At 45.8% G+C, this 12,093-nt stretch overlaps 1 protein-coding gene across 8 annotated transcripts in view; it reads left to right on the forward strand.

Moving 5' to 3' along the window:
- The window catches only part of PTPN3 (protein tyrosine phosphatase non-receptor type 3), a 1,864,164-nt gene that overhangs the window by 678,546 nt on the left and 1,173,525 nt on the right, over positions 1-12,093 (forward strand). The gene's annotated exons all lie outside the window — the stretch shown is intronic.

The raw sequence follows: 12,093 nt of genomic DNA on the forward strand, positions 1-12,093 counted from the left end.
TGAGACACGCCTGGAGGGCAGAGGCGGTATTGGCGGACCCACTCCCGGAATATGCTCCGCTGGAGGGTCGCCTCCTACAGGAACAGATCCTGCACAAGACGGTCTCCCTCACATACAGGACGTTAATGAATAATATGCCTAATGGGCTAGTGAAATTGCGGGAGATTTGGGAGAGATATGTGGGGGATATGGATGAGGTAGATTGGGGAACGGTACTAATGCATCCACGTGTAGTAGTGATTAAATCTCGCTTACGAATGATACAATTCAAGGTGCTCCACAGGACGTATTTTGACAGGATGAGATTGTATAAAATCGGGAGGGTGCCTGACGCCTGTTGTTTGCGCTGTGGGTTTGAGAGGGGAGATTTTTTCCACACTAGCTGTTCATGCCCTAACATCCAAGTTTTCTGGGGTGAAGTACTCCGTGAATTGGGAGCGGTGCTGGAGACCACCCTTCAGCCAGACCCTAACTTGGTCCTATTAGGAATGACAAATGATATTGATGTGAGCCGCCCACAATTAATCTTCTTGGTGCTGGCCTTAGTGGTGGCCAAGAGGGATGTGGCCAGGAAGTGGGGAGCCCCAGACTGCCCGAGGCTAGAGGATTGGCACCGTGGCCTGGACTTGTATATGGCCTCAGAGAGGGTCACTTATAAAGCACCGGGGTGCCCCAAAACCTTTGGGAGAGTATGGGGGAAATGGCGCCAGTACTATGGGCTGGATGGCGGTCTCTGAGAATGTTGCTGTGCTAAGGATCGGGGGAACACGAGGGTCCTGGACCGAAGGTTACCATATTGCATTTTTGGCCTGCGGGACTGCTGTAGAATCCATATTGACTGTGTTATTCCTTTATGAGCAGGGATTTGGGGTGCTGGGGGGGTCGTGGGGGGGCTCTGGGTTTGGGACTTTGGAGGAATAATGACATGCCTGTTCTATTGTTTTGCACTAAAAATGCTAATAAAGTAATTAAAAAAAAAAATTGTTCAGCACTGTGGTCACCCAGTATTAAAAATGTACATTCGGAAGGGACGAACCACCTCTAACTCTGAGCAGAGTTAAAAACACTTGAGGGCACGTCTTTGTCTCGTATAAGGCCAGATAAATAGAGAGATTACCTCCTCCAGTCTTTTAAACCAACAACTATCAAATTTCAGAGGTATTGCCTGGAAAAAATAAAGAATCCTAGGAAAAGGACAATTTTTATGAAATTACACCTACCAACTAAGAAAAGGGTGTAGTTTGTTCAATCTACTCATGTCTTTTTTTTGTTTTACTTATCAGAGGGTCAAGATTCTCCTGTACTATCTCCTCTAGTTCAGATGATATACTGCTGAGATATATTGTACTTTTTACCACACTGTTATTCTGTAGGATAATATCATCGTTAATTTCAACATGCGTCTTATTATTTAATAGATATCCTCCCAAAAAGGAGGGCCTCCTGTTCTATCGCTACCAAGACCCTTGTCGGATCTAGTGTTACCATGGTGATGTCATCGGCGTATAACAGGGTCTAGGTGTCTGTCCCTTAAAACCACATAGGACGTATTATAATGTTATTCTCCAGCCTTCAAATTAAGGGGTCAATATAAATTGCAAACAGCAATGGTGAACAGAGGTATCCCTGTCTGGTCCCCCTCTTGATTTTAAAGGGCTCCGACAGGTCCCCTAGTACATAAACCCTGACTTCCGGAATATTATATAGAGCCTTGATGGCCTGGAGATATCCCGGACCGATGTCAATACTACTTTGCATGGAGGCCCACAGATATTGCCAGGAGACCCTGCCAAAGGCTTTTTCTGCATCCAGCATAATAATAGCTATAGGGTCCCCTGACACACAGGCAGCATCAAACAGATTGATTGATCTACGAATATGATCGGTTGTGCTTCTCCCCTGGATAAACCTGTGTTGTAATCTTTATACAATCTTATTAATTACAGGGGAGAGGCGAGTGGCTTAGAATCTCCCTTAATTGGTCAATTTGATCCGAACTCTTTGGCTGGTAAATTTTGTAGGGAATACTACAATTTTAATACATGACCAGGATTTAGGTGGATTGGATCCTTTATAAATTAGCCCAATAGATTAATTAATGTTCTTTAAGTACAGACGCAAATGTTGAATAAAACTCTGTGGATATATGTCTGTACCCGCCGCTTTCCCCTCAGGAAGACTCTCCATTGCGAGCACAATTTCTTCCCACTCTGGAGGCTCTTCCAATAGTTCTTGTTCTTCCTGGCAAATTGTATCCAGGGAAATTGAGATCAAGTATTGCGCAATATTCTCTTCTTCGACCATGGTACTCATGTTATACAGGTCCTTATAGAAATCTTTGAAAGCCACTCTAATGCTATCATGGTCTGAAACCAACCCTCTCTTTGGATCTCTTATTCCACAAATCTCGCTGCGTGCAGTTTCAACCCTTGTTCTGATAGCCAATTGATGTCCAATCTGCTCTCTGCACTCTTAAGCCTTTATCGTGCACTCTTACGCCTTTATCGTGCACTCATTTCCCATGTTCACTCCCCCACCCATATCAAAGGTCATATGCTCGATCAGATCTGGTCCCTGAACTGCCCTGTGGAATCACTCTCTATTTCTCCTTGTTCCTGGTCCGATCACCACCTGATCTCATTTCTTCTTCCCATCCACCCTCCAGCTAAGCCCCCCCGGCCTAAAAACACCTGGGTCCGATCATGGGGTCGTGTCAACCTGGAGAATCTTTCTTCCCTTCTTACCTCCTCCCTCCCCTCCCTACAGGGCCTTCCCACCCTTTCCCAGGTTGATGCCATAGATCAGTGGCTCTCCTATGGCCGCGACTCTGTTGCCCCGCTCAAGCGCATCACCTCCAAACGTGACAAGGACGCCAATCGGTGGTTCAACGAAGAGCTTAAGGCCACCAAACTAACAGTACGCCGCGCGGAGCGGGCATGGAGGAGAAACTACTGCCCCACTCTGAAACTGGAATATACCAACACCCTTATCCAGTACAAAAAAGACATCTCGGAGGCTAAAACATCTTATTTCTCCTCCAAAATCCTAGCCGCGGAAAACCAGTCCAAGGAGATATTTACCATCGTCCACAACCTGGCGTTCTCGGACAGAACTACTCTTAAGCCGGCCCCGTCCGAAGAACTCTGCCTCTCTCTCAATAATTATTTCATCCACAAAATCACTACCATCAAGACCAACATCCCGCCCCCTTCCCCCTCTTTTGTTGACCCCCAATGCCCCCCCCCCCCAAGGGCGTGCTCACCTCCCTTCCCCCTATCACTCGGGAAAGCTTGATCTCCTTGGTGCCCCTGGTCAAATCCGGCTCTCCGCTGGACCCTTGTCCTGCTCACATTCTCCGCCATATCTTTGTCTCCTGCCCTGACCCTCCCCTTCACCTTCTTAACAGCTCTCTTGCCCAAGGCTTTGTTCCTAAACCCTTGAAGTATGCGGTAATTGTGCCTATCCTAAAAAAACCCGGGGCAGATCCTTCTGTCCCTGCCAATTTCCGTCCTATCTCCCTCCTGCCATTTTTGGCCAAGGTGCTCGAGCGCCACGTCACCTGCGCTCTGAGCTCCTTTGTGGAGAAGCATGGTGCTCTTGCCCCCCGTCAAGCCGGCTTCCGCCCCGCACACTCTACGGAGTCCGTTGTCTTATCAGTCTTGGACACCCTCAGGGAGGGCATGGACACCAATCAGCACCAGGCCCTTGTGCTCCTCGATCTCTCAGCCGCCTTTGATACGGTGGATCACACCATCTTACTTTCCCGTATCGGGGCGGCGGGGATCGGGGGGACCGCCCTGGTCTGGTTGTCCTCCTTCCTGAGCGACCGCACCCAGGCTGTTCGCCTGGGTGACTTCACGGCAGACGTCCGGAAAGTTCAGTGCGGGGTTCCTCAAGGTTCCTCTCTCTCTCCCCTCTTGTTTAATCTATATATCGCTCCTCTAATTTTCTCTCTTCAACAGATGGAGGTCGCCGTATTTAATTATGCGGACGACCTCCAGCTTGTCTTCAATCTATCTTCTCCCTCCTCTGTTCTAAACTTTCAATCTGTTATGCTTCACATCAGGGACTGGATGAACCACAATCACCTCAAACTCAACCCTGACAAGACCGAGCTGGTGTTGACGGGTGGTTCATCCAGCCCCTGGTCCCCTCTCTTTTGGCCCCCTTCTCTTGGCCCTTCTCTTGGCCCTTCTCCTGTTCCCTCCTCCTCAGTTAAAACACTAGGCATAAAACTTAACTCTCAACTCACCCTTCACTCCCAGGTTAGCTCTGTGGTATCCTCTTCTTTCCTTTCACTGCGCACTATACGCAGGGTGTCTCGTTTCTTCACTTTCTCTGCTCTTAAACTTATCATCCTGGCCATGGTGGTATCCCGCCTGGACTATGGCAACGCCCTGTATGCCGGTATCCCTGCATACAGTCTGCGTCGCCTACAACAGATTCAAAACCAGGCGGCCCACCTGGCCTTTAAACTCCCAAAATTCCACCACTCTACCCCACTTCTGAAATCTCTACACTGGCTCCCCGTGCGAGCCAGAATCCAATTCAAGCTTGCATCCATCACTTTCCGGGCCCGACTTGGCCTGGCACCAGCGTTCATCTCCTCTGAGATCGTCTCATATGTTCCCACCAGGGAACTTCGTTCGTCTTCCCAGTCCCTCCTCACCATCCCACGCTACCGGAGAAAGAAGTGGGGAGGCTCTAAATTTGCCACCCTTGCCCCTACCCTCTGGAACTCCCTTCCCCTTGAACTCCGCACCATCACCCTCTACCCACAATTCCGTAAACAACTCAAGACCTATTTATTCACTAAATCTTTCGAATAACAATCCTCCTGTTCTCCCAGCTCTTTAACCTTGGATCCTGTTAGTAATAGCGCCAAGAAACCGCTGGTATACGTGCGCTCTATAAGAAATTTTAAATTCAAATTCAAATTGTCCGCTTTCTTTGCAGAGATTTCAACAATTGTAGCTTTAGCGGTTGACACCCCCATTTGACTTTCGGTTATCTTTTCACTAACTTCCAAGCTTCTTTCTTCTGCCGCTAATCCTACATATAACAAATCTAGTATCTGTCTTTCTTTCTTAGTTCTGTTTAGAGTGAATTGCATGGTCTTCCCCCCTGATACCGGCCTTGAGAGTGTTCCAAACAACCTCTAATGGAGCACTCACGATTTTTTCTTTTAAAAAGATTGGGTTCCATTTATTCATATGTGCACAATATACATGATTAATATTAAAGACTACGTTCAAAGCTCCAGTGGGCCTGTTTTCTTCTAAAGCCTCCATCCTTAATTTCCAAAACTAAGGGGTTGTGATCTGAGATAACCTTCGGATGAATTTCAATACTACAGAGGTGTATGAGTACGAACGGAACCTTAAAAAAGTCTAGGCACACATTATGCGGCGTGGAAAAATATGAAAAGCCATACTCCCATCAGTTTCTTAACCATCCAGACATCCAACACACCAAGTTCTTTACAAAGCCGCTTTAATGATTGGAAAACTTTGGGTTTCCGACCAGAATAAATATAATGGTCCTCTAGGGACCAGTTCAGCGGAAGGTTAATATTCAAGTTCCCACAAAAAATTATATGAGAGCGCCAAATAATCAATTCATTTGCTAACCAATCAAAAAGCCTAGTATCATCAAAAATATGACCATACACAGAACATAGTGTAACCTTTTGTAGAACGGACTTAAATTCAGCAATAATCCATCGCCCATATTTATCACGGCGTTCTTGCTTAAAATTATCATATGAGCTGAAGCTAGATTTGTGACTCCACTAGTGCGGGTCCCCTGTGTTGTGTGTCCCCCCCCCCCTCAATTACTTTAAAACTAAGTATGCGTAATAACTGTATTTGTGATCCCTCAATATGTGCCTCTTGAAGGCAGATAATATCTGCTTTTAGGGTTTGCAGTTCTAATGCAATTCTGTCTCTTTTCCTTCTGTCATATAGCCCATGTATATTGATCGTTGCTATCTGTAGTTTACTCATACTTGATAATATTTCTACAAAGTACACTCCAGAGAACCATTTGATTTGAACGAATAGCTACAACCTGGCAACCTCTAAAAACTCCTATCCATAAACACAGCTGTTTTGGGCTGGTTAAATGTGGAGTTTCCCTTCCTTCACCACCCTGAACACCCTTCCAACCCCCCATCCTCCTCCCCCACCACTATGTGAGCATACGGACCCCAGGTCTGTGTGATGCCTCCTGAGGAGTGGACCCACCACCGGCTCCCCTCCAGCCCAGCCCACCCCACCGACCACATGTTTAAGCAAAACCGGGGACCAGCTGAACCGTTCTCATCTACAACCTGTTCACTATTTCCAGCCTATTTATCATGGACTCCTTGTATTTCCTGACCCATATTCTTGCTCTCAAGTGCATATATCTCCTCTTTTTTCCAATTTCATTTTGTTCCTTTCTTATTTTTCTTTTAAAGATGCACACCCTTCTCTTTCATTTGCTACCTGGCACAGCAGACCCTCCACCCAACTCCTTTTATTATTCCTGAGCCATTATCTTTGAGGTAAACTTCGGACACAGCCATTCAGCCTAACTTTTAAACGTGCCTGTTTATGCAGATATACTTCGGCGCCAAATCCTTGAAAAGGACTGATAAGCTGACTCATCCGCCAGGGCCATTCCACAGTGGCTTGTACATAGCCTGGTCTCGTGAAAAAAGAAATCCCCTCAAATTTCCTTTTAGAGTTTGGGCGGGCCAAGTCATAGATAAGCTGAAGAGCCAAAAAATTGCCAAAATATACTAGAATGACACAAGGTTTCTCGGAATTCTCTGCTGAGTATTTCTTGGCCATTAGGTGGAAAGGATGGGCACGTTTAACTTCAGTATTCCAATTGGGTTTTTCTGCAAATGCACCTTTCAGCAGAGAAACCATAAAAATGTGTATGTCTCCTTCTGCTCCCTCTGAAATTCCCAGGAATTGTAAATTGTTACTGTATTGTCTATTTTCCTGATCCGCCAGTGTCCAGAGCATATCCGCAATTAGAGTATCCTGCTGTACTTTCTGTTTTTTCCATAAATTAACCTCCGTTTCTAAACACTCTGTTCTTTCTTCCACTTGGATAATCCTCCCAGCAGTATCAAAACACTTTTTGTTCAGTTTCATGATAGATCTACGCAGTTTCTGAGACTCTAATCTGGCACAGAGACCTTCGCTCTGAGATTCCTCCTGTAATTGCTTGACTAACAGGAGAATCGCTGCTAGTGTAGTTGCCACCGTAGGCGATTCTGGTCCTCTATCCGTACCCTCCTCTGCACCTAACAGCTGCATAGATGAATAGTCCCATATCAAATTCTACAGAGAGGTGCCTTCTGCACACTCGCCCGACGCTCTCAGAAGCTTTTTTCACACTTTTTTCTTCTTTTAGATATCCTCTTTTGTGTAACCATCGTCGCTTTATCCTGAGTGCTATTCGTGAAGGAGCCAGATAGACGATTGTCAGTTTAGGAGGATGAGGTATTATGCTGGTTTGTCTGATCGGATTCATCTGTCAAGGAGTAAAATTTCTCCCCCTCAATCCGCGGTCTTGGCCACCGTGCTGACTTTTGCAGAGTTTTGAGTCTGTTTCAGGACGTTGACTAGAGTGCCAGAGATTTTCCCTACAAACGAGTTGATCGATTCTTCTTTGGCATCTATCCTGCCCATATTGGTGGGCTGAACTTGCCGTTCCTGTTCTTCACTTGCGACACTCTCCGGTGTGGTCTGACCTAACTGGTGCACAATATGGGTTTGGTCTAACTCCTTAGCTGTTACAGCCCCCCCCCCCCCCGCCCCCCTTGGCCTCTTCAGGCGGGCCTCCAACCGTGTTATATCTAGCTTGTTCTGACAGACTGAGCTCCAGGGGCCTTCGTCAGCCATAGGAGCCACGTTTGCTGCCTTCCCTCATTCAGCCCTGCTCCAGGCGTAGGTTTCATTGTTGGCTCTTCGACCGGATTTCTGTTTTTCCGCTTTCCCACCCTTTTGTTTTCAAATTTATTGGGATCCATGTCCTGGGTCCTCCATCTTGCAGACTCGACAGATTCCCTGATCGACTCCTGCCCTGGCCAGGACCTTGTACTCTCCAGTCTGACCATCGCCTTAATGGATCCCCTCTTGGAATCTCCTCGACCCCTCTTTTCTGGTATGGTCACTGTGAGCCACCTTTTCACCCCCTCCTTCGGTCCTGTTCCTTTTTTAATTGTGACCCAACTCAGTGAGGGAGTCCCGCCCTGGATGTTGCGGATCTTTTGAACCCTTGCCGGTTTGGTGACTCTCCTACTCTGGCTCTTTGGTGTTCCCCTGAAGTACTGCCCTCCATGGCCGATTGGCCAGACCTAATCTTCTTTCCTACCCTTTTTCTATTTCCCCACTACTCCCTACGTACCAGATGACTTGTCTACTATACTATGTATTACTCTAGTAACGTATGTATTTCCATGCCATGCTTTACTCTTATAATTGATGTAAATATGTAATCACTGTCTGTTCATTTCCAATTCTAATCCTCATGTACATCACTCTGATACCTCCCCCTTCCTTCTTTCCCCATTTGACCTGTGTCTGATCTAATTCCTCACTCCAACCCATCTTACTTTTCCCCCTCTACCTTCTATAACCCATTTGGCAAGTTCTTTGCAATGCTATTGCTCTAGGAACTTGTGTAACTGTGTAACACTGCTCTTTCTTTCCTATGTTATACTATGCTACAGTAACTGATGTAATTATGTAACTCGCTTTTCCTCAAATAGAGCGCTCTGATACCTCCGAGTCTAGCCAGCACTATATAAAACTCTGCAAATAAATAAATAAAAATAAATAAACTTACAGCTCCAGAGTCAGCTTTAGCGTCCGGGGGGCTAAACAGATTAGAAATCAGTGGTTGTGTGGATCCGCTGGCTCGGCTTATGTGCCCCTTTTCCGATTATGTCCTTTTTAGCAGTCTGAACACCAGGCTCAACTTTTTCCTTCATGGAGCTTTCTGCTTCTTTTCGTCCCTCTCCTCCCCTGAGATCCTTAGCCTCAATACCGGGGTCAAATGGAGTTGAAGAGAGGGCAGGGTGAGCGACCACATTTGATGAAGCGGGACATTTAACACTGTGGCCCTGCATATACCCTGAAAGAGACACCGAAAAAGGGAGAAGGGCGCTGATCAGCTGACTGAGGACTCGACCAGCCTGATCGGCTGCGAAGAATGCAAACCTTACACTGCGTCTTCCAGATCCCAATGCAATTCGAGCTTGGGTGCGGGCTTCTCTTCCACTCCCATAGCGACGGTTTCCAGTCTCTAATTCGCCGTGGATACTCAGAAGGGAGCGACTTGGTAGGATGATTGGGGGTAGGATGGGAGGAGGAGCAGTAGCGGTGACTCACTCAGGCGACATCTTGCTCTCAGACATCGGCTTTGTTTAAGCTTTCATTGTAATTGTGGATTGGTATTCCAGGTTGGTTGAGGTAAAGGTTGTTGCTAAACCTGAAACAATTTGCGAACAGATGTTTGCTTAGGGGTAGGTCTTCTCTCTATCTATTTTCAGATAGTGAATCCACTTTACATTGAATGAGTTAAGATAGGTTTGTGTCTTTGTACTAGCTTCAAGAGAAGGGCTGGTAGAAGGAAAATATAATTTATTTGGATTAAAAAAGAAATCACTCTGGGCGTTTCCAAATTCACAGCTGATTGTCATTTTTTCAATAAAAATATGTAATTAAAGGTGTGTAAAAAACCTAAAACATTTGTTTTGGCATGTAAATGAAAATAATCTCACTAGCTAATGATTTTAAACTTTGTCACAATATCTTGCAAAGTCATTCATTTAAAAATAAAATGGATTCTTTGTATCGCAAATATGTTGTATAGATTAATTCAAATCTTATTTCACATACTTTTCAATCAATATTATACATTGGTCATCTAATCAGAAGCCTAGCGTCATCTACCCTGAACTGTTTCACTGTTCACCTGGCAAGATGCAAACACTGGCAGAGCTCCCCTCGGTCGAGGAACACAACAGGGCTGCCTTCTCTCTCCCCTAATTTTTGCATTGATCCTCGAACCTCTGGCAGCATGGGTCAGAGGAGAGCCCCTGATGTGAGGCTTGCTCTGAACGGAGGACTGGTAGGACAGAATATCGCTGTATGACGATGACATTCTCCTCTATATTGCCTCCCCCAGGTCTTCCATCCCGAAAGTAATGAGTATCCTGTCAATCTTTGGGAAGTACTCCGTATACCTACTTAACTGGTCCAAGTCGGCGATATTTATCCTCCATGGCCCGTTGCCCCGCCTCCCATCGGGACGTGAAGCCAGTGTTGTTGCAAAAAGTTTTTGAGACTTCGGCATCCACACTACTACTCATTTCGAGATCTTTATAGCTAAACATTTGATGGGTCTTTTGACTCGCCTCAAAAGTGATGTGCAACATTGGAGATCTCTCCCACTCTCTTTATTGGGAAGAGCAGCACTATTCAAGATGATGGCATGTTCCCGTTTTCTCTATGTTTAGCAGAACTCTCCCTTTTTCGGTGCCCGACACATATTTTAAAGCAATAAATAGTGAAATTAGGACTCTGCTGTGGGATGGAGGAAAATTGGAGAATTGACCCGGGGGTGATATGACGGAGGGATAGCTCTACTAGATCTTCAATTATATTGTAGGGCAGCCCAACTAACGACTTTCAGAGAGGAACCCGCCTACCAAATGGACCACCTGGTTCTCCAAGCGGGAGGATACTGTCAAGCTCTTTACACCGATACCACGCCATCTATCTCTAGAAAGACCAACGGCTCTAACAGTCACCATTTGGCACTCACCCCTACAAAACCTGGGGTTGGAAAAGAAGATTACGCGAGCCATGCCACGGGGAACTTCTGGACACAATGGCAAAGCGGTATCTCTACGGTGGGAGTACAACCGGAGGGGTGATTCCATTTGTTGACTTAAAAAAACATGAATTATCCCCCATAGAGGCCTTCCGGTATCTACAAATCCAACATGCCCTTCAGGCAGTACTTCCCCCTGATCAGGCCCTACTGGAAAGACTGCTAGTGGAACAGCTTTCCACCAAAGCAATTTCACTCACCTACTGAAAACTCATAAATAACTCCCCTAACACTCACCCAGCTCTGAAAAAGCTGGGAAACGGATTTTAAAGATTTGCTGGACGAATATTGGGTGAATCCCGACTTCTCATGAGAGGTTGCTGTGCAACTACACTTATGATTAGTGATATTAAAATTCTCCATGGAGTCTCCGTCTCCTGCACTACACGGGTAAAAAAGGGTAAGACAGATAGACCGGACGTGTCTCAGCAAATGTGGTCAAGTAGGAACTTTTTTCATATATTGTGGAGAATGCCCAAACATCAAAACCTACTGGAGTGCCTCCCTAACCTGCATGAATGAAGTCATGGGTATAACCACAAGGCTATCTGCCAAAATATGCCACCTTAAGATCTAGGAGGCCACAGATCTATCAGGGGCAGACCAAACCTGGGTTACGCTGGGCATAATGGTAGCAAAACATAACATTACACAGATGTAGGGAGTGGCAACAACTCCATTCCATAATGATTAAAAGAGGGACTTGGATTGGTGCATGGTGGCGTAGAGATCTGTGTATGAAGGTAGGGGTTGTCCCAAGAAATGGGAGAAGATCTGGGTAGATGGAATACATATAAAAGGACCCCATGTAATTCCCATATACCAAGGTCTTCAGATTCTATGATGCAGGGCCCGGTGACATGTCTGGGCTGTGGCTGCTGAATGTGTTGCCCTGTTCACCTGACTATTATTAATTATACATGTAAAAGACTGTTGCTTTGAAAAGCTTCCAATACCAACCAAAGCACACTGTATTAGTCAGAAATGTGATATCAACTGTTATCCTTCGTGCATTACTTATTAGCTGTGTCACAATAAGCATATGTCAAGTGGTGGATAACCTTCTATTAATAAAAAGAAGGACAAAAAAACACTTGCAGAGTTTCTCAAGGCTCATCCTTTCAGAAGTTGAATTCTTTATCCTTCAACCTCAAAGACTATTTCTATAGCTTCAGGAAACTGCCTAGACTCACT

The sequence above is a fragment of the Lissotriton vulgaris genome, chromosome 4_1, assembly GCF_964263255.1.
Source record: "Lissotriton vulgaris chromosome 4_1, aLisVul1.2, whole genome shotgun sequence".
NCBI classification, from domain to species: domain Eukaryota; kingdom Metazoa; phylum Chordata; class Amphibia; order Caudata; family Salamandridae; genus Lissotriton; species Lissotriton vulgaris.